Genomic DNA, 26,729 nt, shown 5'->3' on the forward strand with positions numbered 1-26,729 from the left:
TCCACTGCTCTAGAGTCCAGTGGCGGCGTGCTTTACACCACCGCATCCGACGCTTTGCATTGCACTTGGTGATGTATGGCTTGGATGCAGCTGCTCGACCATGGAAACCCATTCCATGAAGCTCTCTGCGCACTGTTCTTGAGCTAATCTGAAGGCCACATGAAGTTTGGAGGTCTGTAGTGATTGACTCTGCAGAAAGTTGGCGACCTCTTCGCACTATGCGCGTCAGCATCCGCTGACCCCGCTCCGTCAGTTTACGTGGCCTACCACTTCGTGGCTGAGTTGCTGTCGTTCCCAAACACTTCCATTTTCTTATAATACAGCTGACAGTTGACTGTGGAATATTTAGGAGCGAGGAAATTTCACGACTGGATTTGTTGCACAGGTGGCATCCTATCACAGTTCCACGCTGGAATTCACTGAGCTCCTGAGAGCGACCCATTCTTTCACAAATGTTTGTAAAAACAGTCTGCATCCCTAGGTGCTTGAATTTATACACCTGTGGCCATGGAAGTGATTGGAACACCTGATTCCAATAATTTGGATGGGTGAGCAAATACTTTTGGCAATATAGTGTATTTAAGTTTAAGTTAAAGTATTTAGCCTTAGTTGTAAGACTCATGTTGAGAAGGGTTTTAGTACTCTTGATAACATCTAGCCAGCTGAATTAGGTGAGATTGAATAAAACACAATGATTGTTAACAACAAACTTACCTGTTTATTAAGAGATTCAATTCAATTCAATTCAGTTTATTTATATAGCGCCAAATTCACAACACATGTCATCTCAAGGCACTTTACAGTTCAACCAGATCATACAGTCAAATTGATACAAAGTTTTCTATCTAAGGAAAACCAGTTGATTGCATTGACTCATTGACTCAAATACAATCCCCCACACTAAGCATGCTTGTAGCGACAGTGGAGAGGAAAAACTCCCTTTTAACAGGAAGAAACCTCCAGCAGAACCAGGCTCAGTGTGAGCGGCCATCTGCTGAGGCCCACTGGGGTTCAAGGAGACAGAAGCAGACATACAAAAAGCAGCTGTAAAAGGCGGCCCCGTCCAGGAAACACACAGCCAGGCAGACGAGCTCCAAGGCAGCTCCCATGCCAGAGGACGAAGAGAGCACATCCACTCAGTCACGGTCAGAGAAACAGGACCACACTGGAAAACAGGCCGATCTCCAACATCTATAAACAAGGGTGTTGATAGAAGCAGCACAGCTGATGTTTCTTTCCAGGATGACGTCACAGCCAAACAGGAACAGACGAGGCAAAGCTACTCTGAGGAAAAGCAGAGAGAGCAGAAGGTTAGAGATTGAACTAACAGATTCTGCAGAATAGGAGAACAGAGAGAGAATGAAGCAGAATGATGAAATGGGGGTCCCTATGTCCTCCAAAAGTCTAAGCCTATAGCAGCATAACTATAGAGATAGCTCAAGATAACCTGAGCCACCCTAACTATAAGCTTAATCAAAAAGGAAAGTTTTAAGCCTAGCCTTAAAAGTAGACAGGGTGTCTGCCTCACGGACTAAAACTGGTAGTTGGTTCCACAGGAGAGGAGCCTGATAACTAAAAGATCTGCCTCCCATTCTACTTTTAGAAATTCTAGGAACCACTAGTAAACCTGCAGATTGAGAGCGAAGTGCTCTGTTAGGAACATAAGGAACAATCAGATCTCTGATATAAGATGGAGCTTGGCCATTTAAGGCTTTATATGTGAGAAGGAGGATTTTAAATTCTATTCTGGATTTAACAGGAAGCCAATGAAGAGAAGCCAGGATAGGAGAGATATGATCTCTCTTTTTAATTTTCATTAGAACTCTGGCTGCAGCATTTTGGATCAGCTGAAGGCTTTTAACTACAGTTTGTGGACTTCCTGATAGTAAAGAATTACAATAGTCCAGCCTTGAAGTAACAAATGCATGGACTAGTTTCTCAGCATCACCCCTGGACAGGATATTTCTAATTTTTGCAATGTTCCTCAGATGAAAGAAGGAAATTCTAGAAACCTCTTTGATCTGGGATTTAAATGACAGATCCTGATCAAAAATAACACCAAGATTTTTTACTTTATTATCTGAAATCAGTTTAATCCCATCCAAATGAAGTGACTGGCTAATCAGTTTCTTTTTCAGAGACTCTGGTCCAAAGACTATAACGTCTGTTTTGTCTGCATTCAGAAGCAGAAAGTTAAGAGTCATCCAGGTTTTTATGTCTTCAAGACATGCCTGTAATCTATGTAATGGGTTAGCTTCATCTGGATTTATAGACAGATATAGCTGGGTATCATCAGCATAACAGTGGAAATTAATCCCATGCTGTCTAATAACTCTACCAATTGGGAGCATGTATAAAGTAAAGAGAATTGGTCCTAGCACTGATCCCTGTGGTACTCCACAGGTAACCTTTGAGCGTGTTGAAGATCTATCATTAACATGAACAAACTGAATTCGATCAGATAGATAAGATTTAAACCAGTCTAGAGCTGTTCCTTTAATTCCAACAAAATATTCAAGTCTTTCTAAAAGAATATTATGGTCAACTGTATCAAATGCAGCACTAAGATCCAACAGGACGAGCACAGATACAAGTCCATTATCTGAGGCCATGAGAATATCATTAGTGACTTTCACCAGAGCTGTTTCAGTGCTATGATGAGCTCTAAAGCCAGACTGAAACTCTTCAAAAAGTTCATTATGGTGTAAGTGATCACAAACTTGTTTGGCAACTACTTTCTCAAGAATTTTGGATAAGAAAGGAAGATTGGATATAGGTCTATAATTGACCAAGTCATCTGGGTCAAGAGACGGTTTCTTAAGCAGAGGTTTAATTACAGCAACCTTAAAAGCTTTAGGTACATATCCCTGTAACAGAGATAGATTAATCACATCTAAAATGGAGGAGGAGATCAAAGGGAATACCTCCTTAAATAACCTGGTTGGAACTGGATCTAACATACAAGTTGAAGGCTTAGATGAAGACAATAATTTTGCTAATTCAGAGAGTTCAACTGGATCAAAGTAGTCTAAACCCGGTTCAGATTCCATGACTACCTCAGGTACAATCGCGGATAGAGGAGTGCTTATGATCTTATTTTTAATAAGATCAATCTTATTTATAAAGAATCCCATAAAATCATTGCTGCTAAGAGCAGGTGGAATGGACGGTTCAACAGAGCTATGGCTCTGGGTGAGTTTGGCAACTGTATTAAAAAGAAATCTAGGATTATTCTTATTCTCCTCTATTAATGAGGAGAAGTATGCTGCTCTTGCTTTACAAAGGGTCCTCTTATACAGCAGTAAACCATTTTTCCAGACTAGGAAGGACTCTCGCAGGCCTGTGGAGCGATATTTTCTCTCCAGTTTCCTAGCATTTTGCTTCAAAGTACGCAGCTCTGCATTAAACCAAGGAGCAAGCTTTCTATTTTTAACGGTTTTCATTTTCAAAGGAGCTGCGTTGTCTAAAGCAATACGCAGAGAACTAGCAACCCCATCAACAAAATCATCAACCTGTGAAGGGGAATAAGCTAAGCTTTTGCACTCTGCAGCACTGCTCAGCGACACAGAGGAGAGAGAAAGTGAAGCAGATTCTTTAAAATGTATAACTGCACTATCTGATAAAGATCTACTAAAATTGAACCTTCTTTTGGGGGAGGAGAACTCGGTTAAAGTAATCCTGAAGGTTATTAGAAAGTGGTCAGAGAGGACAGGGTTGTGAGGAAATACTGTTATTTCTTCACATTCTATGCCGTATGTCAGCACAAGATCCAAAGTATGAAGATGAGAATGCGTGGGACTATTCACATTTTGAACAAAGCCAATAGTGTCTAAGATAGCATTAAAGGCTGCTCTTAAGCTATCGCCTTCAATGTCAGCATGGATGTTAAAATCTCCCACTATGATGACCCTGTCAGTATTTAATACCAAATCAGAAAGGAACTCTGAAAACTCATCTAAAAATTCAGAGTAAGGACCTGGTGGACGATACAAAGTTACAAAAAGAAGAGGTTTTCTTGCCTTGAAATTTGGATCAGGGAAATTAAGGGTTAAATGTTCAAAAGAGTTGTAGGTATTAATTGTTTTGGGAGTAATCAGTAAGTCAGACTGGAAGATTGTTGCTACTCCTCCTCCTCGCCCAGAACTTCTGGGGATGTAAAAATTTAAATAGCTTGAAGGAGTTGCCTCATTTATGCTCACATAATCCTCTTGCTGCAGCCAGGTTTCTGTAAGGCAAAACAAGTCAATGTGATTATCACAAATCAAGTCATTAACTAGTAGACTTTTAGAGGAAAGCGATCTTATGTTAAACAGACCGCATTTAATTGTTTTAACTTTTTCCCCAATTGGAGTTATTTTGATTTTAATTAGATTATCATGATTTACTCCTTTGGGAATCTTTGCTAATTTATTAGATTTTGGTCGTGGGCAAGACACTGTCTGGATGGAGTAAAGAGTGGGTAACAGTAGAGAAGCTGCAGAGATGTGTGTTAAACTACAACTCTGCTTCCTGGTCTGCACCCTGGGTGGTCAGGGTTTTGGAGGACTAATAAATGTGGCCAGATTCCTAGAAAGAAGAGCTGCACCATCCAAAGTGGGATGGATGCCGTTTCTCCGAATCAGACCAGGCTTTCCCCAAAAGGATTGCCAATTATTAATGTAGCCCACGTTGTTTTCAGGACACCACCTAGACAACCAGCGGTTGAATGACGACATGCGGCTAAACATGTCATCACTGGTCAGATCAGGGAGGGGACCAGAGAAAATTACGGAGTCCGACATTTTTTTGGCAAACTTACACACCGAAGCAACACTAATTTTAGTGACCTCCGATCGGCGTAACCGGGTGTCATTACCACCAGCGTGAATAACAATCTTACTGTATTTAACCTTATCCTTAGCCAGTAGTTTCAGGTAGGATTTGATGTCGCCCGTTCTGGCCCCCGGCAAACATTTGACTATGGTCCCTGGTGTCTCTAATGCCACGTTTCTGACTATGGAGCTGCCAATCACCAGAGTGGGCTTCTCAGTGGGTGTGTCACTGAGTGGGGAAAACCGGTTAGAAACGTGAACGGGTTGGTGGTGACCAGTGGGCAGAGATCCACGACTACGCTTTCTGCGTACAGTTACCCAATCGCCTGGCTGCTCAGGCACTTTTGGAGGACAGCTACGTGGGGGGCAAGAGATAAACACAAACTGGACAAAATTATGAAAAGCAATCTGAAATTGCACAGTGAACAGTAAAACCGTAAACAGTTAAAGGTGCAAGTATTACTGTAAGTTTTAATAAAAATGCAAAACAGACAAGAGTGGAAAATATTCTATTAACTTAGAATCAGGACTCTACTCTTGAAAAAAGACACTGCTTAAAAAAAATCAGTGCAAATAATAGTTACACAAAAATGCCTTATACTCCCCAATCTCCTCCACACCTAGTCTCCATCTACACATCATGCAGGATAAAATAATCCCACACGGCTGACATTTTCCCCGCTATCTTCCAATTCACCTGTTTTAATGGTTAGGCCTGGAGACGGACCCAAAAAGACCTGTGGGTGTGTTGAAGGTGTTCTGGAAAATGCGGACCGGATTCGGGAAACACTGGCGCAAAATAGTGGAATGGATCGTTTCAATCGCCGAAACTGGAAAATACGGACTGGATTTTTTTTTTTTAAACTGGATCGGCATTTTTACATTCTTTGCCGATACACATTTTTTTGCCAATATCGGCGTCCGATCCGATACGTGGATCGGATCGGGACAAGCCTAATCATAACACACATGGTGGTCACTCTTGGTCCTGTAGATGAGCTCAGGGTTTGGGGTTTGAATATTAAAGTTCATAGGAAGCTTGAGGAAAGTTTCTGGAAAACGTCACCAAGTGATGAAGAGTGACAGAGATGCTGCCTATTTGTTGGAGGTGATCAATTAAAAGCAGAAACTATCTCACAGCTCAGGAAATATTATCTCAATGTAGAAGGTAGTATTTGTTAATAAACATAGCTTTTGTGGCACTAAGCAACCCGCCTGCAGCTGCCTCTGTTGGACTGGGGCCCTTTGGGAGATGTTGCTATCTAGAACAAACACCATATCTGGGATTAAACAGGTTTGTTTCATGGAAGTGTTCGGCTTTCTCTGGAAAGAACCTGCAGTGATGTCATTTGCAGGTGACGCACTGGGATGTCAGAGTACCATCAATTCACCAGGAAACGCCATCTGGTGATTTTTGTTCATAGAAGTCAGTCTCAGACAGCTGGGTTTGTTTATTTTGCTTTTAGTTTATAGATCAATTAGCTATGAGTGAATAACTAGCTAGAATAGGAATATGCAGACACAGAACCTTAGAGGTTCCAAAAAAGTTTAAAAAATAAACCACTGGACTTGGTTTCCAAGTCTGAAGACTGAATATTGACCCTGAGGGGATGGGCTTTTTTTTCAGCTTTCAAAAACCTACAATGCAGCAATTGAGTTAAGACCTCACCTATTCAGCCAGGCCAACAATCCCCTCTAACGACCCCCCTTTCAGAGACATAGACAGGTATGGGGCATTGCAGGCTAACAAAGAAGCCAAACGACCCCCATTCCAAAGGGGGGGACCAGTTCATCCGTTTCTCTTTGTTTGGCTGCTGGATAAAACCTGGAACTAAACGCTATTTCTGACATTTTGAATGGAAAAACCTTCCTGGATGGAAGAGAAACGTCTTCAAACTTGGAGACAAAGTCCAGTGTTTAGTCCTCTTATTGGTCAATTAGGGCAAAATGTTTACAGCCAAGTTAAGCTAGCCACAATCTGCATTTTAGATTCGCATTTGTTAAACTTTTTCTGGGCTCAATGGCTGATACTAAATGGACATACTAAGACTTTCTGCACAAAGACAGGAGTTTATAAATAATCAGCATCTCTGGTGAGTGGGATATATTTTATTTTCATGTTTTATGCTCTATTTTATCAGGTAATTAGATGCATATTGAATCTACTTGGCTGTTTTTGATGTAAAGAGTAGAGGTTTATATATATATATATATATATATATATATATATATATATATATATATATATATATATATATATATACATATATTTACATATATATAATTCAGATGCCAATGTAGATTAAGTTGGGGACCCTTTGAAAGGCGCCACAGCGTACACCCACCTTTTCTCTAAACCTGACCAAATGAATGAGATCTTATTAATTTTGCTGTAACTTAAAACATACAGTACCACTCCGTGCTCTGAAAAAAACAAAATATAAATAAATAAGTTAATATCAGTTTTGATTATAGTGAGAAGGTAAGTAAGATAATATGCCAAAGAAATGAAAAAAATGTATGTTAGAAATAAGAAAAACACAAGACTCCCATTATCTTATTTTAAGTGCATTAAATCTAAGTATCCTATTTTACGGGAAATTTAAAGTACAAAGTTTCCTTAAAATACGGAAAAGAATTAGCAGCAATCATAAATGTGCTTTTAAACCAACATATACTATGATCCCTTGAGCAAAGCCTGATAACCTTTGTGGCATTGATGCACTTTGCAGTCCTTTCTTATCGTGCTGCTAACACACCATGTGTGATGAAGGTATTGAAAGTGCATCAATGTTTACTTCCTGTAAAGGCTGTAAGTCGGTAAGCGTCCGTCCTCTGACGTTGGCCGTGTTTGTCAGGGGTTCCTGGTAAAGTATTGATCCGCTCATAGGGCAGAGTAAACAGAACATCCCAGATTTTCCAAGGGGAGAAGTTGTTCTTGTTACCAGAAGCCGCTCTGATGTCAGTTTCTTTTTACGCCTTCAGGTTTTTTGCACAGATTTTATTTTCTGCTCATTGCATTTCTCCCAGCTTATAGATAGGCGACATGTTGGGACTCAGTTTGATCATTCAGAACCAGGCTGAGCATTTAAGGTCAACAAAAGCAAACAGCAGCTGCCTGAACTGAATGACCAGCAGGATCAAGCACTGGATTGATTAATGGTTCCCCTACCTCCTAACCTCTACTCTATTCAAAGCATACATCTAACAATCATACGTCTACATTTAATTTCTATCCATTTATAATTCCTATTTAATAGACATCACTTGAAAAATAAAACTGTTTCTCCTGATCAGGGGTTTGATTGATGACTTTATGGGGAGGAAACCTTTTGAAATACAAGCTTGAAAAGTTCATTTTAGCCAACTGGACTTGATGTTTTCTAGAACACTTTACTCCCCTCATCCAAGAGGCTTCTTCAGTTCTGAGATTAATATACTGTAGGTGGAACAAAGAATGAGAGGGAACTAAAGGTGGCTCTGATCATTCCTACTGGATTGGCCATGGAGGTCATGATGGGGGGCTTAATGGTTGTTAGGAGGCTCTGATAGGTCATTAACTCCCTCGTTAGAGTGGTTTTGGTCACATGCCTCATTGAAGTGTGAAGGCTGATTTATACCTCGAAATTAGGTCATATGCATAGGTGTCGCGGTGAATGCAGAGATGTCCCCGCCCTCTGCAGACACTCTGCTGCACCTTTCCCAAATTGTAGGGGACCGCAGACAGGAGGCCTCAGATTGGTCAAATCTCCATCTGCTCTACTCTATGAGTATCTCCTGTTTGGTACCTTAATGGCTTGTTTGTTTGACCGCAATTCTGGAAAACAACTCGTGAAGTTGGACCAGCTAGAAGAGCGAGGTGTGCGAGAACGCTGGGACCCTTTTTCCACCTGGATCCCTGCTCCTTTTCGCTCTCATGTCCCTCCGGTGTCGGACAAACTTGCCCCCATTTCCTCACCGCCTCGGCCATATCCAGACTAGGGGTGGAACGGTTCACAAAATCCACGGTTCGGTTCACGGTTTCGTGGTCACGGTGTTGGGTTCGGTATATGTTGATTGTTAGTCTGACATGTTGGTCGTGTTGCTGTTAGCATAAACAAAACGTGTTGCACAATGCTTGCACACTGTTGCACTTTTATCCACAGCTTTCTTTCCGCCGTCATCGTAGGTCACTCTAAATGCAAAGTGGTCCCATACAGCAGACCTATAAAGTGCTGCTGGTGCGTCTTCCAACTCCTGTTCTTTCCCACTCGCCATACCCACACAATTCTCCACAACAACGGATCTTTTTCTGCTACACCCGGCTACGCTGCTTCGCTTCTTCTTCTTGTTTACTACTGGTGGTTGGCTTTGGTCGCAGTACCACCACCTTCTGCTCTGGAGTGCAAACGCTTCGCCTATGAGAAAAAGGAGCAGCGCATGAACCGAACGAAACACACGCGAACCGAACCGAGACAGTCGAACCGAACGGTTCGGACGGTTTTCATAAACCGTTCCATCCCTAATCTAGACCCACAGCTAGGTCCTGATTTTCCCCTTTTGCATTGTGGCGTGGAATAAACATAGCATAGCACAGACCAGGCTTCAATACTGAGTATAAATCAAAAATGTCTGTGTCATATCTGCGACATGCTCACTGCAACACACTGCTGCTGGAGGATAACCAGACCTTTAGTCAAGTGAGGGAGGGTGGGAAGTGAATTTTCTGGGTATTGTTCCTAAAAGTGCTTTGTAGGTGGGTGAAATGTTATGTCTAAAACCACCTCCTCTATTGAGAGATGGTTATTCCAGGTTAACAAAGATTGCTTCTTTAACCCCTCTCTCAAACCATCTGTCTTCCTTTGCAAGAATATAGATGTTGTCCACAAACGAATGTCCTTTAGCCTTCAGGTGTAGGTGAAATAGGAGGGATCAGAGGCACCTTTTTTCACCCTCATTCCTTTGTTCCACCTCCAGTATATTAATCTCATTGCTCCCCACCACTAGTTAGAACTGAAAAAGCCTCCTTGATGAGAGGAGAAACGTCTTCAAGAAAACTTCACATCCTAATGATCAAATGTTTCAGGTGGTTTTTGTGTGACAGGATCCAGGGTCAGTTCTAATTGGTTCTGGCCCAGCCCAAGGCAGTTCATATGTTGGTTCTGTGTGTGTCGCCCGTAGGGTTGGAGGCCCATCTGGGTTGTGGAGGCTGCTGCGGAGGTCATAGACTCTGGCCGTTTCTCAGTTCGCAAGAACGCAAGTATGGACTTTTGTCCTTGCCAAGTATGTCCTTGAGAAGAACCCAGGAAAGGCTGGACTGGAGCACGCAGAATAAATCTGGGTCAATTGAAAAAGCGTACTGATGACATCACTACATTCAAAGCTAGTCTGGAGCTGCATTTCACCTCCTGTTATTAATAGTCTTTAGATAATAATAAATTCTTACCTTTTTCATTTAGTGGGGGAATAATAATGAACACAGTCAGATTAACAATAAACTAAAAAACTGCCATCAGAGCCAGCGGTCCTTCACACACGGACAGTGGACAGGGCTAACATTAGCCCTGTCCGCTGCAGACGGGCTGACGTTAGCCGTGTCCGCTGCAGACGGGCTGACGTTAGCCGTGTCCGCTGCAGATGGGCTGACGTTAGCCGTGTCCACTGCAGACGGGCTTACGTTAGCCGTGTCCGCTGCAGACGGGCTGACATTAGCCGTGTCCGCCGCAGATGGGCTGACGTTAGCCCTGTCCGCTGCAGATGGGCTGACGTTAGCCGTGTCCACTGCAGACGGGCTGACGTTAGCCGTGTCCGCTGCAGACGGGCTGACATTAGCCGTGTCCACTGCAGACGGGCTGACGTTAGCCCTGTCCGCTGCAGATGGGCTGACGTTAGCCGTGTCCGCTGCAGACGGGCTGACGTTAGCCGTGTCCGCTGCAGACGGGCTGACGTTAGCCCTGTCCGCTGCAGATGGGCTGACGTTAGCCGTGTCCGCTGCAGACGGGCTGACGTTAGCCCTGTCCGCTGCAGATGGGCTGACGTTAGCCGTGTCCACTGCAGACGGGCTGACGTTAGCCGTGTCCGCTGCAGACGGGCTGACGTTAGCCGTGTCCACTGCAGACGGGCTGACGTTAGCCCTGTCCGCTGCAGATGGGCTGACGTTAGCCGTGTCCACTGCAGACGGGCTGACGTTAGCCCTGTCTGCTGCAGATGGGCTAACATTAGGCTGACGTTAGCCCTGTCCGCTGCAGACGGGCTAACATTAGCCCTGTCCGCTGCAGACGGGCTGACGTTAGCCCTGTCTGCTGCAGACGGGCTAACATTAGGCTAACGTTACCCCTGTCTGCTGCAGATGGGCTAACATTAGCCCTGTCCGCTGCAGACGGGCTAAAATTAGCCCTGGCTACTGCAGACAGGCTAACATTAGCTCTGGCTGCGGTTAGCCTCAGAGGTCAGCTGGTTGCCGCGGTGCTCTCCATATTCAAACTTTTTTCTCAATTACACATTAAATCAGTAAATGGGCCATATAGTGAAGCTTAAAGTATAATATTTTTTGCCTTAAATGATCTTAAAACATACCTTTATAGAGCAACGTCAACAGAGAACTTTTAACTTCATACTCTGAGCTCTGTAAGCGCTAATCTGGAAGCTGCTGCTGCCGCAGTGCATGCTGGGACAGCTCTAAGCCTGGAGAACGGACAAGTCCGCTCTGATGCATGCTAGGTAAAGAGGTAGGGGCCAGAACAACATCCGGGGACTTTGTCCGTTCTCAGTCTGCTGTTCTTGTGAATTGAAACAGCACTAGGGCTGAGGCTGATGACGTTTCACGAGGACACAAGAACGCACAAGTACACTGATTGAGAAACGGCCTGTTTGGTTCCAGTTGGCTTGACGAGGCATGGCATGAACTAGGTGTTGTTGGTGGGTGCTGCCTGCTCTCGGTTTGGGTTCTTTGACTTTGTGGACTTTCGGATAAGTTTTTAGGACTATAAGAGATGAGCAATGTTTCCCGTAACCTCTACCCGTAACCTTAGTGTAACAGGTTAGGTTGTGCTGTATGCCCCCTACAGGTTTACCTGATCGCCCCTTCCTGTGGTGATTTACCCTGATCTAATGTAGGCTAGCTAAGGACTTCTACATTCAGGGCACTTTGGTCGGGATTTCAATAAAGCCAGTTAACTCTAACTGCGTCTTTCCATTAATCTAAAGGAAGGTTAAAACCAGAGGACTTGAACACATAACTTGGACTTGAGTCAGATTGAAGTCGTTATTTTATAACTTTAGACATGACTTGAACAGAAATTCAGAGATATTTAGACCAAGCACTCTGGGCTTCAGTTGGACTTAAACCTCTTTACTTAAAAATACTTGACATTCTACTCATGACCTGAAGTTTAAAACATTTCTTATTTAAAAAGCACATGGGTATGAGTGTGCAGCGCAGGTTTAGCTAAACACACATACATACTTTATTTTATGTTTTTATCTTTATTTCAAATCTCTAAATAAATACAGATTTGAAAAAGCACAACGGTCACTTATGTACAGCTTTGTTTGAATCAGCTCCTCAAAAGGACTTGAAGTTCAAAGTTTCAGACTTGATACTTGACTAGAGTTACCTGTTATGACTTGAGACTTGCCTCTGACTGGACTGTCATTGCTTGAGTCATGACTTGGGACCTGAGGAAGAAGACTTGAGACTGAGCAACATTAGCCCCCTCCATCTCTATGCATCTCACAGCTAGCATGGAAGCTACAGCTCTTATAATTGTCTAAATCTGACATCCAGTTAAAATAATTCGACATGGAGCTAGGAGGGAATGTTGACTGAGGTAGATGATCTGGTGTGTTTGAGTTTGAACTCAATGCAGCAGCTGCAGGATGAAAATGGGAGCAGCTGCTGGTTGCCCTGTTTTCATGACAACCAACCCAACTAAATTCAAAACAAGACAAGTCCGTTCTATTATCTCCATTTTACAGCCGATGCTGAGTGGCCATTTGGAGCATGTTAGTCAGATTGTTTAAATCATGTTTGAATCCGGTCATTGTGTATGAAAAAGTTCAACCTTTGGTTGGCATGGTAACACATCATCACGCTCATCTTATCTACTTCACTGTCCTGGAACATCTTTAACCTTTAAACAGGTTAAACACCTGATATCACTGACTGTGTTTATCAACCTTTTAGAGTATGTTTCCGAGGCAGGACTAGTCCCAGTAAAACACTTTAGATTCTGATCTAATCAGCAGGATAATGTTTTAAATTCTATTCTTGATTTAACAGGAAGCCAATGAAGAGAAGCCAGGATAGGTGAGATATGATCTATCTATTTAATTTTCATCAGAACTCTGGCTGCAGCATTTTGGATCAGCTGAAGGCTTTTAACTACAGTTTGTGGACTTCCTGATAGTAAAGAATTACAATAGTCCAGCCTTGAAGTAACAAATGCATGGACTAGTTTCTCAGCATCACCCCTGGACAGGAGATTGCTCATTTTTGCAATATTCCTCAGATGAAAGAAGGAAATTCTAGAAACCTCTTTGATATGGGATTTAAATGACAGGTCCTGATCAAAAACAACACCAAGAGTTTTTACTTTATTATCTGAAATCAGTTTAATCCCATCCAAATGAAGTGACTGACTAATCAGCTTCTTTTTCAGAGACTCTGGTCCAAAGACTATAACTTCTGTTTTGTCTGCATTCAGAAGCAGAAAGTTAAGAGTCATCCAGGTTTTTGTGTCTTCAGACATGCCTGTAATCTATGTAATGGGTTAGCTTCATCTGGATTATAGACAGATATAGCTGGGTATCATCAGCATAACAGTGGAAATTAATCCCATGCTGTCTAATAACTCTACCAATTGGGAGCATGTATAAAGTAAAGAGAATTGGTCCTAGCACTGATCCCTGTGGTACTCCACAGGTAACCTTTGAGCATGAGGAAGATCTATCATTAACATGAACAAACTGAATTCGATCAGATAGATAAGATTTAAACCAGTCTAGAGCTGTTCCTTTAATTCCAACAAAATATTCAAGTCTTTCTAAAAGAATATTATGGTCAACTGTATCAAATGCAGCACTAAGATCCAACAGGACGAGCACAGATACAAGTCCATTATCTGAGGCCATCAGAATATCATTAGTGACTTTCACCAGAGCTGTTTCAGTGCTATGATGAGCTCTAAAGCCAGACTGAAACTCTTCAAAAAGTTCATTATGGTGTAAGTGATCGCAAACTTGTTTGGCAACTATTTTCTCAAGAGTTTTGGATAAGAAAGGAAGATTGGATATAGGTCTATAATTGACCAAGTCATCTGGGTCAAGAGACGGTTTCTTAAGCAGAGGTTTAATTACAGCAACCTTAAAAGCTTTAGGTACATATCCCTGTAACAGATATAGATTAATCACATCTAAAATGGAGGAGGAGATCAAAGGGAATACCTCCTTAAATAACCTGGTTAAAGGGAATACCTCCTTAAATAACCTGGTTGGAACTGGATCTAACATCCAAGTTGAAGGCTTAGATGAAGACAATAGTTTTATTCACTCCAAAAGTTCAACTGGATCAGAGCAGTCTAAACCCGGTTCAGATTCCATGACTAGCTCAGATGCTGCCTCACCTTCCAGAGACAAACCAATCACGGATCGCTATGGCTCTGGGTGAGTTTGCAACTGTATTTAAGTTTCCCAGTTTCCTAGCATTTCGCTTCAGAGTGTGCGGCTCTGCATTAAACCAAGCTTTCTATTTTTAATGGTTTTCATTTTTAAAGGGGCCGCGTTGTCTAAGGCAGTACGCAGAGAACTAGCAACCCCATCAACAAAATCATCAACCTGTGAAGGGGAATAATCTAAGCTTTTGCACTCTGCAGCACTGCTCAGCTACACAGAGGAGAGAGAAAGTGAAGCAGATTCTTTAAAATGTATAACTGCACTATCTGATAAGGATCTACTAAAGTGAAACCTTCTTTTGGGGAAGGAGAACTCTGATAAAGTAATCCTGAAGGTTATTAGAAAGTGGTCAGAGAGGACAGGGTTGTGAGGAAATACTGTTATTTCTTCACATTCTATGCCGTATGTCAGCACAAGATCCAAAGTATGAAGATGAGAATGTGTGGGACCACTCACACTCTGAACAAAGCCAATAGTGTCTAAGATTGCATTAAAGGCTGCTCTTAAGCTATCGCCTTCAATGTCAGCATGGATGTTAAAATCTCCCACTATGATGACCCTGTCAGTATTTAATACCAAATCAGAAAGGAACTCTGAAAACTCATCTAAAAATTCAGAGTAAGGACCTGGTGGACGATACAAAGTTACAAAAAGAAGAGGTTTTCTGGCTTTGAAATTAGGATCAGGGAAATTAAGGGTTAAATGTTCGAAAGAGCTGTATGTATTAACTGCCTTTGTAGTAGAGACTGACATTTTTTTGGGAATCCCATGGTCACAGGATTCCCGTGGGATTCCCGTGGGATGGGAGTCAGTATTAGTAACGATCACGGGATTGGGACGGTACAGGATTAAACATTAACGGGAGCAGACGGGAGCGGGAGCAAACCAATAGTAACTTCCGCTCTGAGTTTTTCACCCGCGCTCAAAAACAACAAGAATGGGAGTGGTGCAGGAGCGGGAGTCATTCTGAATGGGAGCGGGATGGGAGTGGGAGTAATTTCACCAGGAGTGGGACGGGACAGGATTTAGATTTCTACTCTGGCCCGGGATCGGGACGGGACACCATTTTTTTCTGTGGGAGTGGGACGGGACAGGAGTGAAAATCCACTCCTGTGTCAGTCTCTACTTTGGAGTAATCAGTAAGTCAGACTGGAAGATTGTTGCTACTCCTCCTCCTCGCCCAGAACTTCTGTGGATGTGAAAATTTAAATAGCTTGAAGGAGTTGCCTCATTTATGCTCACATAATCTTCTTGCTGCAGCCAGGTTTCTGTAAGGCAACATAAGTCAATGTGATTATCACAAATCAAGTCATTAACTAACAGACTTAAAATAACAGAGTTATTTTAATTTTAATTAGATTATCAGGATTTACTCCTTTGTGAATCTTTGCTAATTTATTAGATTTTGGTCGTGGGCAAGACACTGTCTGGATGGAGTAAAGAGTGGGTAACAGTAGAGAAGCTGCAGAGATGTGTGTTAAACTACAACTCTGCTTCCTGGACAACTCTGCTTCCTGGTCTGCACCCTGGGTGGTCAGGGGTTTTGAGGACTAATAAATGTGGCCAGATTCCTAGAAAGAAGAGCTGCCCCATCCAAAGTGGGATGGATGCCGTCTCTCCGAATCAGACCAGGACCAACATCTGACTATGGTCCCTGATGTCTCTAATGCCACGTTTCTGACTATGGAGCTGCCAATCACCAGAATGGGCTTCTCAGTGGGTGTGTCACTGAGTGGGGAAAACCAGTTAGAAACGTGAACGGGTTGGTGGTGACCAGTGGGCAGAGATCTACGACTACGCTTTCTGCGTACAGTTACCCAATCGCCTGGCTGCTCAGGCACTGCTGGAGGACAGCTACGTGGGGGGCCTACTTTAACTCCTGGATGTTCAACAGCCTGAAGCCTGGATTCTAACTCTGACACCCTCGCCTCCAAAGCTACAAAAATACTACACTTATTACACATCCCATTATCACTAAAGGAGGCAGAGGAATAACTGAACATCTGACACAGAGAGCAGGAGAGGAAGAAGGAAGAGTTGGAAAAGAGTCAGGGGAGGGAGAGAGAGAAGCCATAGCAATGCTAAGCTAGCGCTACCCTAGGCTAGCTACTCCTTGCTACCAGAAATAAAACCGTGTGAAACTGACCAGTGCTCAGTAGAAAAGTGCAGCAGAAGGCGCTATGATTTCAAGTAGTTCTGGTCAGTTACTTAGATACAGAGATAGCGCAGAAAAAATAACTTAATTCAGACAGAGAACGACTGAACAGCAACAACACTGCTCAGTAGTCAAAACAGGAAGTGAAAATGATACGTCTCACCAAAAGCAGCAGTAGCACCCTCTAGTGGCAGGATCCTCCGACAATCAACAGTACCACCGCATACAAATGCTTTTTTTCTTTTTTTTTGCAGTGGTTTGAACATTAGTGTTTCATAACCTCTGGAAGTTACGGTGGCCGGGAAGTGCAAACCAACAATACAAAATCTGAAACACTTTTACAAATCTTGAAACAAATTTAGATTTCAGAAAACAAATTTACAACAAACGAAACACTTTTACAAATCTCGAAACAAATTTACATTTCAGAAAACAAATTTACAACAAACGAAACACTTTTACAAATCATAAAACAAATTTACATTTCAGAAAACAAATTTACAACAAACGAAACACTTTTACAAATCATAAAACAAATTTACATTTCAAAAAACAAATTTACAACTGACAAAATCTTACGGAAAGGGAGGGACTGTCTTCGAAGCTTACCCGGAAGTGATAACCGGAGCGTTCATGATGACCCAAGATGGAAGCGAATCGAGTTGCGTTTTGCCCGTTCTGCGGCACTCATGTGAGCAGTTTAACGCGGTTTTGTTTTTCCTGCGGTCGGTCCTTGGAGTTTTTAAATGGTACCGAACAGACGGAAGAAGAGGTCTTGTGCGAAATTCTGTTTCCCCGTGAAATTCTGTTCCCCCTGTGTCGGGAGCGCGCGTTGCAGCCAGAGAGGCGGATCTGCCCATTCTCAAGGGGCTCCTGATCATTTTTCAGGAAAAACAGCTCATATAATCATCTCAACTTTGTAACATCCATTTTAATCGGTTGCTCTTTTTAAAAAATTGTAAAATAAATACATTAATGAGGCCCTCTTACGCTGTTTTGTGTTGTTTTTTAAACGCCAAGAGAATCGGTATTTCTCCAACTTTTGTCCCTTCAGCCTGACAAAAATAAACGTCAGTCACCGAACACAACAACACGTAGTGTATTTTTAATTTTTCAATGCTGATATAAGAGGATGGAAACTGGCTGATAGGGCACACAGATTAAGACGTCCTGCGAAGATGAGAGAAGAATTTCTGGTTAATCACCTTCTAATGTAAAATATGACAGATTACTGGATTAAGGACATTTATAGTATACCACATCACACATATCAATTTTAGAGAAATTGGAAACAGTTGCTCTTTATTTCCCAAAGATATGGGAGGAGGAGAGGAGAGAATGGATGTTTCAGCTGCCTGAAATAATCTGTTCCCCCTCCATAACGGGAAGAAATTGATTTACCTGCAAGTCTTTAACTGTGCGTATTCCCCTCACCACCAAGAACAAATCCTGTGGATTTGGTCATATTTACTCTTTATTTGCAAAAATTAAAGGGGGGGAACAGATTATGTTTATGTACTGTTTTAGCTGTCTGATATAATCCATTCTCCCAATAACATGGGGAAAAAAATTACCAGCAAGTCCTTAACTTTGATTCAAAAAACATCTGCTCTTCATTTGATAAAGGCAAGAGGCCTTGGAATTTAAATCTTTCAATAACTATGTTAAAATAAAGTCTTGAAGAATAAATATCAAACATAGTTTTTAAAATGTCATTTATGAAGCATTGAACAACATGCATAAACCAGCACACCACAGCAAACTCAGGAACCTAAGGCAAACATGCAAAGCAGTAAAAGTTTTTTTCAGTTGGTGGGCTAGCCACACACGCCTGATGGAACCACCTCAGGCACATGTCACAGAGGATCTATGAAAGAAACCAAAAATGTAAAGTTTTATTTTAAAAATATGTCTTTGCGATTACACTACGCAATCAATAATTTCAGATTCCCTTATATTCCAATTGCTGGAGGATCCTATCAAAGCTTCATTATGCAAGATACAATTTGATAAAACTTGTCCTTATCATTTAACTTATACTAAATCTTTTAAAAATTCTAAAAAAGTTCTTCCCCAGTTCACGTCCGTGTCACTTTCCATCTCTCCACAGAAGTGACACAAGTCTTTTAGGTCATCTGGTAATAACAACATTATAAAAACATACACACACACATGATTATTCCAGTACAAACAATGTCCATAAATAAATGTTTTCTGATTCCATGTTAATGTATTAATTTTTGGCTAAGTATAGATGTTTCAGTGAAACATAGCCTACAAATAATGGTAATTGTGATAGCAATTGTCATTAACACTCAAAATAAGAATATTAATGTTATCCTCACCACTGTTAAGAATAAGTCTCACAGCAATTTCAAACCTCATGCTGTAGACTGCCTCAGTGGAAACAGGAAAATCCACAACCTCTTTTGCTAGGATCATTTCTGCAAACTGAGAGGTACAGCTTCATTTAATGGATTTAAATTGAAGTTACAAAGAAAGTATTCCCTGTGCATGTGTAAAAATATATATCAAAATCCTGAAGTCATACACTGTGTGACAATATGTATGCACCTTCGGTGCAAATGCACCACATGATGTGCTATCCTGTTGTTTTGGATGCTTGACAGTGTCACATGTCCAACGTGAGACATTGCACCCCTTCTTCCTCATAAATGCCCTGTAAGTATAGATACATTAATAAGAACAATTTTATATGACTTTAATTCTTCATTAAAAGTTTCATTTTAACCCTACCTTGTGATTTGCAAGCATTTCTTGATTTCTTGTTTTGATTCCCCCAGTGGATCCAAGAACAAAGACTTTTTTTTTTTGCGGATAGATCACCTAGAACGTGCATTTGACATTATTTATGTGGTTTTTGTTTATGAGATAAGTATGCTAATTAATGTTATTAAAGTAAAAAAAAATGTATTACCACTAAAGTCCAGTGGTGGTGTTGATTGTTTATTCCCAGAATAATTTCCTCATTCATTGGGTTCATCTGTGAATGATAAAAAATGAATTAAACATTTTTATTAATCAAGAACAAAGCATGTTTTGTAACACACAGGTGATAGAAAAAAATTGTTAAAAGGATATAACCATAAACATTTTTTTATTGATTCTAAATATATTACTAACACATGGAGGAGTAATACATATACAGTCAACTGCACATAATGAAATGTGTAAGATATACCTTTAATCTAGGACTTTTTCCCTGCCACATTGCTGTCATTGCAAAGGAATCTATGAACGCCGCCTGTCCCTTGTTCTGTCTGTTGTAATCATTCACGATGACAGCCAAAAATGCATTAATAGACTGCAATGTGTAACAAGAAAAAATATTAGTTATATACTTTAACTGCTGTGATATTCCTAAACAATATGGTCATTGTACCTACCTGACTCACCAGTTCCATGCCAGGACCAATTTTGTAAATGTCAGAGTAAAACAACTTATATGCATTCACTTTTGACAGAAGGACAAAGACGTTTTTTCCAGAAAAAGCTTCATGGACATCTGATGAGGAGGACGGGTTGAGGTGAAGTGGAAAAAGAAACAAAAGTTAAAGATTATTTTCATTATCATGGCACCTATTTCATTCAATTTTACAACATATTACATATGTTATCCAACGATATGCAATTCATATGATTGGAGAATGAGAAAGTATTAACTTCACAGATTCATTCAGCTACTTTGAACATAGCAATAATAATAAAGCTAGAACTGTTTTTTACTGACTCACTGAAATTATTCTTCATTAAAAAAAAGACTAAATTGCATATCCATACAAATACATTTTTAACAGACACATATGTATGATAATACAAAGTAAAATCTATGTGCTTTGATACATCCATCCATTTTATGTCACGCTTATCCCAAGCAGGGTCGTGAGGGGTGCTGGGGCCTATCTCCAGCTGTCTAAGGACGAGAGACAGGGTTGCTTTGATATATATTTATAAGAATTTAAAAGAAAATTTACATTTCTCTGCTAGGGATTTTCTCTGCGTATCAGGTGGTGCTGGAGCAGAGGGAGATGATGGGGCAGAGGGAGGTGGTGCTGGAGCAGAGGGAGGTGGTGCTGGAGCAGAGGGAGATAATCCTGGACCAGAGGGAGATGATGGAGCAGAGGGAGGTGGTGCTGGATCAGAGGGGAAACAGATTATTTCAGTAAACTGAAATATATGGTTCCCCCACTTTAATTTTTGCAAATAAAGAGTAAATATGACCAAATCCACAGGATTTGTTCTTGGTGGTGAGGGGAATAAGCACAGTTAAAGACTTGCAGGTAAATCAATTTCTTCCCGTTATGGAGGGGGAACAGATTATTTCAGGCAGCTGAAACATCCATTCTCTCCTCTCCTCCTCCCATATCTTTGGGAAATAAAGAGCAACTGTTTCCAATTTCTCTAAAATTGATATGTGTGATGTGGTATACTATAAATGTCCTTAATCCAGTAATCTGTCATATTTTACATTAGAAGGTGATTAACCAGAAATTCTTCTCTCATCTTCGCAGGACGTCTTAATCTGTGTGCCCTATCAGCCAGTTTCCATCCTCTTATATCAGCATTGAAAAATTAAAAATACACTACGTGTTGTTGTGTTCGGTGACTGACGTTTATTTTTGTCAGGCTGAAGGGACAAAAGTTGGAGAAATACCGATTCTCTTGGCGTTTAAAAAACAACACAAAACAGCGTAAGAGGGCCTCATTAATGTATTTATTTTACAATTTTTTAAAAAGAGTAACCGATTAAAATGGATGTTACAAAGTTGAGATGATTATATGAGCTGTTTTTCCTGAAAAATGATCAGGAGCCCCTTGAGAATGGGCAGATCCGCCTCTCTGGCTGCAACGCGCACTCCCGACACAGGGGGAACAGAATTTCACGGGGAAACAGAATTTCGCACAAGACCTCTTCTTCCGTCTGTTCGGTACCATTTAAAAACTCCAAGGACCGACCGCAGGAAAAACAAAACCGCGTTAAACTGCTCACATGAGTGCCGCAGAACGGGCAAAACGCAACTCGATTCGCTTCCATCTTGGGTCATCATGAACGCTCCGGTTATCACTTCCGGGTAAGCTTCGAAGACAGTCCCTCCCTTTCCGTAAGATTTTGTCAGTTGTAAATTTGTTTTTTGAAATGTAAATTTGTTTTATGATTTGTAAAAGTGTTTCGTTTGTTGTAAATTTGTTTTCTGAAATGTAAATTTGTTTTAAGATTTGTAAAAGTGTTTCGTTTGTTGTAAATTTGTTTTCTGAAATGTAAATTTGTTTCGAGATTTGTAAAAGTGTTTCGTTTGTTGTAAATTTGTTTTCTGAAATGTAAATTTGTTTTATGATTTGTAAAAGTGTTTCGTTTGTTGTAAATTTGTTTTCTGAAATGTAAATTTGTTTTATGATTTGTAAAAGTGTTTCGTTTGTTGTAAATTTGTTTTCTGAAATGTAAATTTGTTTTATGATTTGTAAAAGTGTTTCGTTTGTTGTAAATTTGTTTTCTGAAATGTAAATTTGTTTTAAGATTTGTAAAAGTGTTTCGTTTGTTGTAAATTTGTTTTCTGAAATGTAAATTTGTTTTATGATTTGTAAAAGTGTTTCGTTTGTTGTAAATTTGTTTTCTGAAATGTAAATTTGTTTTAAGATTTGTAAAAGTGTTTCGTTTGTTGTAAATTTGTTTTCTGAAATGTAAATTTGTTTTATGATTTGTAAAAGTGTTTCGTTTGTTGTAAATTTGTTTTCTGAAATGTAAATTTGTTTTATGATTTGTAAAAGTGTTTCGTTTGTTGTAAATTTGTTTTCTGAAATGTAAATTTGTTTCGAGATTTGTAAAAGTGTTTCGTTTGTTGTAAATTTGTTTTCTGAAATGTAAATTTGTTTCGAGATTTGTAAAAGTGTTTCAGATTTTGTATTGTTGGTTTGCACTTCCCGGCCACCGTAGGAAGTGGTGGTTTCCATGCAGCAGACTGTCCACGCTTAGTGCAGGGCAGAATGAAAAAATGTGCACACTGCAAGAGGCCAACTGGCACCTAACATTTGACTCACTCCAACCAGCCACTTGTAAACTTTGGCTTTTGCTTCACAAGGGCTAATTTTACCAGTTGGACAAGCATGTACAGCTGTGGGGAGATGTCTTCTTGTCCACTGGTGACTGCAGTGTGCTTTTCCACAGAAGTCCTGCCACACCATCACCACAAAACAGAGCACAAAATTACTGGGTTTAAATCTGTAGCTGTTATTTTCATTGCTAACTTTTTCTTTTTTCAGATAGCGATATATAACCAGTCTGCAATGGTGGAAAGTAATAAAGTACATTTACTATAGTGAAGTACTTTTCTGAGTATCTTTACTTTACTTCAGGGATTTCAGTAGTTATTCATTTCTTTTGGCTCAGCTTAGAATTGTAATCTGTTTTTCTTTCTGAAATGCAATTTTAACATACAAGATACTTTACCTTAGTAATAAATCTGGATGCCACTGTTGATTTGATAACCTTCCACAGATATGAGAAACTCAGGGCAGATATTATTAGTAGTTAATAATTTTATTAAGGTGTTAGATGTTGCCATGTGGCCGAGTTGTTCAGTAGGATGAGTCTCAGATCAGAGTTTGTTTCTTTGTGGTAAGAGATTCAACCTTAAAGCTACAGTGTGTAATTTTCAGCGACATCTAGCGGTCAGACTGCAGACCGCAGCAACATGAACATCTCCCCCCCACCGCTTCTCCCCCCCAACAGTACGGCGAGCGTTACGGGACAAAATGTCTTCCACGACGTCCGCATCACCTACCTTCTCAAGTGATGAGGTTTGTTTACATAGATAATTTTAATACTGCCATCTATTGTTCAGTACCGTCTCAGTTCATCTCTCTCAACTTGCCGTAGTTACTTTCGAGCGTAATGGGCGATCTCGCAATCGCTAGTTTGTTGGCTCTGCGCTGCCGTAGCGCAAAGATGTCTGCCTCCATGGCCGCGAGACCCGCTCCTATGTAATTATAAATAATGAATGCTAAGGCAACGCAAATATTAAGGTTAAGAGGCTGAGCTAGTAGATGATGATAAATAACATAGTTATGTATAATATATTACATTTCTGACTGTATATCCCTGTCATTATTACACACTGTAGCTTTAAACCTCTATTCCAGGGTTCACATACCTTTTTAAGGTTAAGGGATACTTCATGGTCACTGAGTCATAGGAAGGGCTAACAATATTGACCTATTAACTGGAGGGCTCAGCGTTCACCTAAACATAATAAACATATTTTTATTGCGTCTTTTAATTTCCAGTTTTCTTTTAGATGTTTTCATCTTGAAGTTTCCAAATGCTTAAATGCTTTACATGATTAATACAACAAAATGCTCTAAAAATGATTAAAAAAGAGCAACAGAATGATATAATACTTCAAAATCAACCCACTGGTGAGTTGTTCTGTTTTCAGAAGATGCTGTGGGCCCCTTGGTGCCCACAGGCACCACATTGGTGACCCCTGCTCTATTCCTTAGTGAAAGTGTGAGGAGAATCAACACACTCTTGTTTTCTTTTTGGTTTGTTTTTATATGAGAAATAATAATCAAAACTAGAACATTTTGAAAGAAATTTTGAAGAGGGGCCACCTACTGCCCGATCAGGGAGCCCGACTAATGGGGTGGGGCCCCCAAAACCGTGCCCATAGTAGTGACATTGGGGCCCCCCAGACTGATTGCTTATGCCTAAGAGGGCTCCTGAAGGACAGCAAAAGGGCAAGTCCCTTGGCACAGAGAGTTGTGAGTCCCATTGGCTGAAAGCTACGAAATAGAAGTAGAGAACTTATGAAACACAAGGGTCATTTTGGTTTTCCTTATTGCCTTGTAGTGATGAAAGCATCATTAGCGGGCTTAGGCTGCATGTTACGATGTTAGCAGATGCTTTATCACTGAGGAAATGGGACAGCTTTCTTTAGAAATGTGCACTCAGGTGTGTTGTCAATAGAACTTGGTGGTATAATTTCAAGAAATTGGTTGAGTTTGGCTCATAAAGATGAGGCGTATGCCAAAATGAATTAGTGTTTCTAATAAAGAAGCTTTTATTTTGTAGTGTCCGGAGTCTTAATTTGTAAGTCTATTAGGGTTGTGTGTTAAAGAAAGGACCAGACCATCAGTGATATAGAATCCATTTCCAGTTGTTAAATCACTGTTATTCCCTGCTATTAGGTGAATAGATCCTTTATTAAAGTATAAATCTGAGAGTTTTATTTTAAAATTTGCCAGGGTTGTGAAAAGGCCCCTATAGTGTAATTTAAACAAACTATTTGAGCTGGGATCATAGTGTTTAACCAAATTGTGCAATTAATGTCTGTGTATAATGTAGAGGGTTTATTTTGTAGAGTCCCTGGAGTCTTACTTTGAAAGTCTAGCAAGGTTGTGTGTTAAGTAAAGGGTCAGACCCAACAGTGGTATAGAATTAATTTCCAATTGTTAAATAAGTTTTCCCCAGTTATTGTGTCAATAATATATTATATTATATCATAATACAATATTTATAACGGTATAAATGAGGGACTTCTATTTTGAAAATTGCAAGTGGGTGTGTTTTAAAAAGGCCAATAGAGTCTAATATAAAAAAACTGGTTGAGTTTGGGTGATAATGTTGAGCCATATGCTGCAATTAATATCTGTATATAATGTATAGCATGGGTCACCAATTAAAAATCAGCAGTCTCCGAATGAAGAAAATCATCAACCAGTAAAGGTCCAGAGACATTTTTAATTATAATCTATTACTTTAAATAGAATTTAACACTGAAATAAAATTAGGTCTTTATGCATCCATGTTATACATTGAATAAATAAAAAAAAAAGAAATGTTTCCATTTTAAAATCTAAAGTGTTTTTGAAGTTGAGAACAACAATCGTTCAGTTTGGTTTATAGATAATTTCCTATCGTTTCTTATTTTCTTTCTTTTTTCTGTCTTAATGTTGGCAGTGGGCTTTAGGCTGCCCTGCAAGGCTTTAAACCTGGGTTTGAATGGAGACTGTCAGGATTTTATCTAAAGGACTGACCCTAAATGCAGAAGTCCAAACAGAGAGACACAGATGTAAAGTTTGACAGGTTTTATTGAAGATGTTAAGCTCGGTGCAGAGTTTCTCTGAACTCTGCTCAGCCGGAACTGGAAGGCGAGGGGAAGACAGACTGTTAGTTCAGGCTCAGTGGGAAATTTGATTCGTTGATCTTGAAGGAGAGAATCTGATTGTTGACTCACGTTTCCAGAGAAGTGAAGGATCCTTGACTCCAATCTGTGTGTTGGTTTTCCAGTGTATGTCTGATTGGGCGGAGGGCGGAACAGGGTTTACCCAGAACTCGGACGGTCTACTGTAGGTGAACGGAGATGCTGGTTGCCACTCAGATTTCCTGCTGTACTTGAACGGGTCATGGTGAAGATGATTCCCTTGCTCAAAGAGAAATTTCAACGTCCTCAAAAAGGAGACTGGATCCAAACCTCCTGTTTGAATCCCTGGCTCAGTTTAAGACTCAGTTGATCCCTCCTGGGAGAGGAGGTCCGAAAAGGTCCAGTTTGCAGGATGACTTCCTGCTGAGAGGCAAAGACAAAAACAAAGTTAAAACTCAAGGAGACAAGAACTCAGTCTTATTCAGAGAAAACTCAGCTTGGCTAGAGTACCAAAAAACTGGCAAACAATCTGGCCTCGAGGTAGTTGCAATCAGCAGCTTAAGAGCACTCCGTTAATGAGGTAACCGTCAGCAGGTGTGTGAGGAGGCGGAACAGAACCAGGCGCCTCCTGTTGGTGGAAGGGAGACAAACACAAAAACAAACACACAGACAGGACCCCTGACATAGACAAAGGCCATTCTCAAGCCTTTTTCAGGCTCATTCGTGAGCTGATATATTCCCAAAAACTAAGACTGTTCATTTAAATTATTGGATGCCGACTATTGGTACTTCAACATACCAGGAAGAAGATTTCTCATCTCTATCAAAATAAGATGACGTCATACACACTCCGCTTTGTTTAAAAAATATATTAATATAAAAATCTAACAGTGGATGTCTGGGGGACAGTGATTGGCCTCCATGTTCTGAATGCTGGCGTACCATAAAGAA

The 26,729-nt window shown here is 40.6% G+C and overlaps 2 long non-coding RNA genes across 2 annotated transcripts; both read right to left on the reverse strand.

The window, feature by feature from the left end:
- Positions 1–18,348: 18,348 nt before the first annotated feature.
- LOC119796163 lies at positions 18,349–20,705 on the reverse strand. Its single transcript, XR_005282426.1, has 3 exons — positions 20,613–20,705; positions 20,025–20,143; positions 18,349–18,484 (listed from the first exon to the last, which is right to left on the reverse strand). It is a non-coding gene; the product is annotated as an uncharacterized LOC119796163 (long non-coding RNA).
- On the reverse strand, positions 19,047–19,609 carry LOC119796164. Its single transcript, XR_005282427.1, has 3 exons — positions 19,556–19,609; positions 19,375–19,464; positions 19,047–19,297 (listed from the first exon to the last, which is right to left on the reverse strand). It is a non-coding gene; the product is annotated as an uncharacterized LOC119796164 (long non-coding RNA).
- Positions 20,706–26,729: the final 6,024 nt, after the last annotated feature.

The sequence above is a fragment of the Cyprinodon tularosa genome, unplaced genomic scaffold, assembly GCF_016077235.1.
Source record: "Cyprinodon tularosa strain WSP-4 unplaced genomic scaffold, ASM1607723v1 ctg539, whole genome shotgun sequence".
Lineage (NCBI taxonomy): Eukaryota > Metazoa > Chordata > Actinopteri > Cyprinodontiformes > Cyprinodontidae > Cyprinodon > Cyprinodon tularosa.